This window comes from Poromitra crassiceps, assembly GCF_964638095.1.
Source record: "Poromitra crassiceps genome assembly, chromosome: 3".
Taxonomy (NCBI): domain Eukaryota; kingdom Metazoa; phylum Chordata; class Actinopteri; order Beryciformes; family Melamphaidae; genus Poromitra; species Poromitra crassiceps.
Window position 1 is genome coordinate 83,172,864 of NC_139625.1, and position 6,154 is coordinate 83,179,017.

The 6,154-nt window shown below is 41.9% G+C and overlaps 1 pseudogene across 1 annotated transcript; it reads left to right on the plus strand.

The window, feature by feature from the left end:
• The first annotated feature begins 4,091 nt into the window (after positions 1–4,091).
• LOC310773306 (P2Y purinoceptor 1 pseudogene) lies at positions 4,092–5,078 on the plus strand (annotated as a pseudogene). The gene has a single exon. The product of its transcript is annotated as a P2Y purinoceptor 1 pseudogene (transcript).
• Positions 5,079–6,154: the final 1,076 nt, after the last annotated feature.

Genomic DNA, 6,154 nt, shown 5'->3' on the forward strand with positions numbered 1-6,154 from the left:
AATCGTTCACCTGAAGGTCATTATTTCCCAGTAATCACCGCCTCAATATACATTATCCCGCTTAGAACACGGCCTACAACTAAATCATTCAATAATCTGACAAAAATAATTATTCAAATATATTTTTTAATAGGGTTTTCAACGACAAATCGGTTTCATTCGTAATTGGCACACAAGACACCACAGCTGCAACTGGTTGGCCTAATTAGTAGTGGCTTGCTGACAAAAGGCTCTTATCAACTGATTAATCCAGGTGTGGCAGAGCAGCGGTCGGTTGTCGAGAAATAATGACCGGTGAATATTGTTGATTGACCAATCAGAATCGAGTATTCAAGAGAGCCGTGTTGTAAATGTCGGGAGATGTCTTCATAAAAAAAAAATTCATGCATTTTAAGGCATTTTCGTAGGAGTTACGCGCATCTGATGTTGTAACTATTTTCTGTAAAAATGTGTAAAAACGGGTACATTGCTCAGCGTTGATTTTGTTACTTCAACCCACCTACTACTAGATGTAAAATTTGACGAGCTTTCCAATGCCGCCAGTCCCGTGTCTATTAGTGCTTCCGTTCCCGAGATATGGTCTCTTTGCAAGGAACTATGGGAAGCTAATATTAGCTACAGCAGGCTAGGCGGTTGAAAAAGATGGCTGCCTTTTCGTTTTTGTTGAAGACCTCTGAAGGGGCGTGGAGGACCTCTAGAGGCGGGACCATGGCTCACAACAGTTGTAGTTCATAGGTGCACGACTTCCGCAAGGCGGGGGGTGTCGCTCTGATGCGTTTTGCGTCAGAGCGACATGGAAATAATGTGATAGATGCTTGATAGGCATGGCAGTTAATAACCAATTTCAAAAATTTCAACGGATTCTAAAACCTTAGGGGCGTGAGATTTAATATATATTCATATTCCCCACGGAAAACCCATCCTTTAAGAAATGAGACCGGATGCATCGCTCTCTGTCAATGCATTCCTATGCTGTAGTGATTTCTATAAGCAGACTTCGGGAGGACTTGGACGGAGGTTTTGCGGATGTCTCAATGGATGAGACGTTTCTGCGCGTCTCTCAGCGCTTCAGCCACTAAATAAAATCAGAAAAGAAGAACATATACGTTAGCTGATAAAGTCCACAAACGTCAGCAAACGACCTGCAACAACACAGAGTCCACTAAAAAGTCCACCTAAGCAGAAAAAGAAAAAAAGTTGTATCTAGTGAAGCCTGTCAAACAGCAGCAATGTGACCGGCGTTGGGGGGGAAACTAGAGTCGGGCTGTGTTTTCGGTTCATGGAGGGACCTATTTAGCTTGTTGTATTAGCTAAATAACGTGAGCCGGTCTGCCACTGCTGCACTTAAGGGAGCTTATTATGGGATGGAGATGTCAGCAAATGAGAAAAGGTCTGTGGCTCACCTGGTAGCACGTGTACCACGAAGGCTCGGGCCTTTGCGTGGCCGACACCAAGGTCCTTTGCCGCATGTCATCCCCTCTCTCTCACCACCTTTCCTGTCTGCCTACTGTCCTGTCTAATAAAGGCTAAATGCCCCCCCCCCCCATTTTTTTAAGGCTCCATCCAAGGTACTGTTTTATTATTATTATTATTATTATTATTATTATTATTACCTATTATATAAATAAAGTTATTATTTACTGTAGCCTACTGGATTAATTTATTGAAGTGGATTTAATACATTTACTGTACTGGGTTTTTGCATTTGGCAGATTAGGATCATGTGGGGGAAAAGCTCAAATCAAGAAATGCATTTCAGTCACATGTCTCGTCACTGTGACCTTTCAGGAAGTGTTGTGGTCGTAGTCTCTTAGAGCAGACGAGTTGGCTTCCGCAATTTTCAAATGCTTCCGCCATACCGTCTGTAACAGGGACGTGCAGAGAACATTAGAGGGGCAGGGGCTCAAATTCATAAAAGGGCACTACAGCTTTTGAGGCAAATTTGAAGGCCAATTTAGGGGTATAACTCATTTTAAATATTCCGATTTTAACCAGATTTAGAGGAATATCTCATTTTAGGATGAGACTTTGACAAACATACATACCTGATTCACGTTGACTGACTGATATATCTGTCAGACTGTGTGCGCCTGTGCTGCTGCTGTCCGTCTGCATGGTTGCTCTGGCAGAGTGGAGTGCGCACTGCTGGAGTGGGTGGGGACGGGCCACGTGCGTTTTTGGGTTGGTGCCTTCAGGGGCGGTTTAGAAAAACACTGCTATATGCAGAGGCCTATTACAAATGGTGCATTCAAGGCCAAGAGAGCTCGGAAAAGGCATTTCTCTTTGAATGCTGCCTTCAGTGATGGCATGGAAAGGCCATTTTCCATACAAAGCACCATTAGAAATGCATTCATGGTCAGGAAAGGGCACTTTTTATTTTATTTTTAAATGTGTGTGAGCTGTTTGTTTTGTTCATGTGTTGTTGGAATGAAAATGAAAAATGTATTATAATTAATAAAAAAAAAAAAAAAAAAAAAAAAAAAAGGCACTTTTTACAGACTGAAAAAAAGGCAGGGGCTCAAGCCCCCTTTCATGTCTATGTGTGCACGTGCCTGGTCTGTAATTCGTGGGGGAGAAGCATGCGCCAACCGGAATGGGAAGCAGAAAGGCGGGTCTTCCGCTCATTAGTCCAATCAGAATTTTTTTAAGGCGGGTCTTCCGCTCAGTAGTCCAATCAGAATTTTTTTTCGTGGACACACGTGTCGTGATTGGTCGGATTCCGTCGAACTTCCTTCCAGTCTGAAGGTTTTTTTCCCAACTTCCTTGTGCATATTCTGGGGGTGTAACGTACAGACTGTTTAGCTGCATTAGCCGGATGTAGATGAGACAGTCTGTTTTAAGAGACTATGGTCGTGGTGAATGTGCTGCATCTGTTCAACAGGAAGTGTATGCCTCATCGTGAATGTAAATAAACAGGATGTAAAGTTGTATGAGCTTCACAAGCTGACAATTACCTATAAAATACAATAAATAGGTCTGCATCAACTATACACCATTGTGTGGATGTGTAAAAGAATTAGGGCCACATGTGAACATTTTATTTTTTATAAATTCAATTTGAGTTCTAAGATTAATCTCTTAATTCTGACTTTAAAGGGATAGTTCACATCTTTTAAAGCCTTGCCCTAGTTGCTGCTTGATTGGTAGAGTTATTTCTCAGCACAATCCATGCAAAGTTGGGCAAAAACAAATACAAGTGAAATGGGGGTCACACTAGATGTACAATCTGACTGAGGCTCACTAAAATGTTATCCACAGTGCTCACGAAGCGAGCTGCAGGACAGGCGAGGCCACACAGCGTCTGAGCTCCAGTAGCGAGCCCGCGCAGTGGGCGAACGTAGGAATCGAGTGCACGTAGCGCGCGAGATGCCTAGTGTGTTAAACAGTCACACTTTCACTTTCATTTCAAGTCAATTTCATTTAGTGCCAGGTGCAAAAATAAAAGATAGCCTCATGAGAGAGCAGGGTTTCAAACAGGAAGTCACATTGTGTTTCTTCCACCGCTCATAATTCAGTTTCCATCTCTATAAACAACATCGTCCACTGAAAGGGACGGATGTAGAAAAGGCCCTCTCATACCGACTGATGAGACCAAGCACATCAGAAACACCCACGGGCCGGATGCGAACCCGCAACCTATAAGAATCTGATTGATGTCGTGGACTTGACCACCGTAATAATCGGTGTCACTCCAATGTGAGGCCATTGATGATGTCGCTGCAGCTGTGAGGTCATCAATGATGTCACTGCAACTGTGAGGTCATCGATGATGTCATAAGTGATGTCATATGTGCTGTGAGGTCATAGGTGCAGCTGTGATGTCATCGGCGATGTCATACATGCCAAGATATAAAATAAGTGATGTTTCAGTCTATCTCTACTCTCCCTGATGCCCTGTTTGTTCGACTGTTACTTAGTTGATCTGCTACCTTTTCTGCCTGTGTTCCTCCAATAAAGCTTGAAGGACATCTCCGTGGTTCTCATCGGTCATCTAGCGAGTTCCAATTTTAATAATCCAGCACAAAATAAGTGGAAGCTACAACTTCCCTACAACGGATTTTAACGGATTACTTTTCTTTTCAGAAGACACAATGATGAACATCTCTGGTTGTTTACTAGAAAGCTATACCTTTCCACATAAATTCCTACCTGCTGTTTACACCTTAGTATTCATCGTCGGCCTGATAGCTAATGGTTTGGGATTGAAGTCGTTGATCCAGAACTGGAAGAAACTGGGGAACATCAACATTTTTGTTCTCAACCTTGGACTCTCCGATTTTTTGGATCTGCTCACGCTGCCGTTTCTGGTCGCGTACCATGTTTTGGGCAATAAATGGATCTTTGGAGATGTTTTCTGCAAGATAACAAGATTCTGCTTCAACCTGAATCTATATGGCAGCATTGGGTTCCTCACCTGTATCAGTGTGTACAGGTACCTGGCCATTGTCCACCCAATGAGAGTGATGGGAAGAATAACCGTCACCCACTCTGTTGTTATCACGATAATGGTTTGGGTCTTGGTGAGCATTCAAATCCTCCCAGACATGTTCTTCACCAAGACATATGAAAACAAACGGAAATGTTATGACACCACCTCTAAGGTCTACGTTGAGGATTACCTGAACTACAACCTTGGATGGACCGTCACTGGATTTTGCATCCCTTTCCTCATCACACTGTGCTGCTATGGACACATGATTGTCATTCTCTGCCGCAGAAACACTATTGATAAGGTACTGAAACAGAGAAGCTTGAAGTTGTTGTTCATTTCGATCCTACTCTTCTCTGTTTGTTACATTCCATATCATGTATTGAGGAACCTCAACCTCAGGGCCAGAGTTTTGATAAATCAGAAGTTGTGCCCTGAATGGAACAACAACAGAGCCTACATTGCAGATAAGATAAGTCGTGGACTTGTGTGTCTGAACAGCACCCTCAACCCCCTGGTTTACCTCCATGTAAATGAAGACCTTCCAGCTCAGCTCAGACAACTGTTCCAGCAAGCTCGTCAGAAGGTCACGCGATCGTCCATCACTCACAGACAAGTTCCAGTGGTGGAAACTCAGTCAACATTTTGACAGTCCTTCTCTTAACTTGCTCATCTCTGCTTCTTTGTAAACTGTATTTCTAACTGAGAAGCACAACTTTTTGCAACAATAATACATTTGCTGTACTGGATTTAATAGTTGATTTAATTTGGCCAGGTCTTGCTCGTAAAAGAGATCTTTGATCTCAAGGGACTACCTGGTAAAATAAAGGTTAAATACATAAAATACATAACTGTACTTGGATTTTTGCATTTGGCAGATAGATGTTATGACATATGGAACAAAGTTCAAATTAAAGACATGAAATGCATTTAAGAAACACAAGTCTTGTCACTGTGACCATTGAAGAGGTGTTGTGAGGGGAGTAGTAGGCACGCTTGCATGTGTTGCATCCATAGATGTCATTCACACTGGGGGTGCTGGGGACATGTCCCCACCACTTTCTGAAATGGCAGATTTGTCCCCATCAGTAATATATATATATATATATATATATATATATATATATACACACAGTATATATATATATATGTATAAATAGCAAAGACTAATTATTTTACACTTACAGCATTTTCATCTATAGTTACTTAACCCATGCATACATAGTCTATATCACTGGCAGTTTCAAGGTTAATCAAATATGTTCCCTTGTGCCTCATGTCTCTCTCTCTCTCTCTCTCTCTCTCTCTCTCTCTCTCTCTCTCTCTCTCTCTCTCTCTCTGGAAAAAACCACACACACCCCTACTTCTATCTGTTTTCTTGGTACCTCTTGCATGGCACCGTAACGCCGGCGTTACGTTTCTGATTTTTTGCTGTTTATTTGTCATTTATGTGATTAATTAGGTAGTTAATTCTGAACAATGCTGTTCATGCTACATACCAAATTAACCGGCTGAATATTGCGCATCGAACCATGTCTTCCTTTTTCAGATCAGATCAACACAGCAGAAGTTATAGCTGTCTTTGTACAAAGACAAAGACAACATTTCAGATTATTTGGCTTTTTCAAATGACTTTTTATAATGGCTTTTTGGAAATCCGCCTAGGTATCTCCCTACAAAAACCACTGCCAAATACTCATGTTTTGGTATTTTTTCATCTTCTTT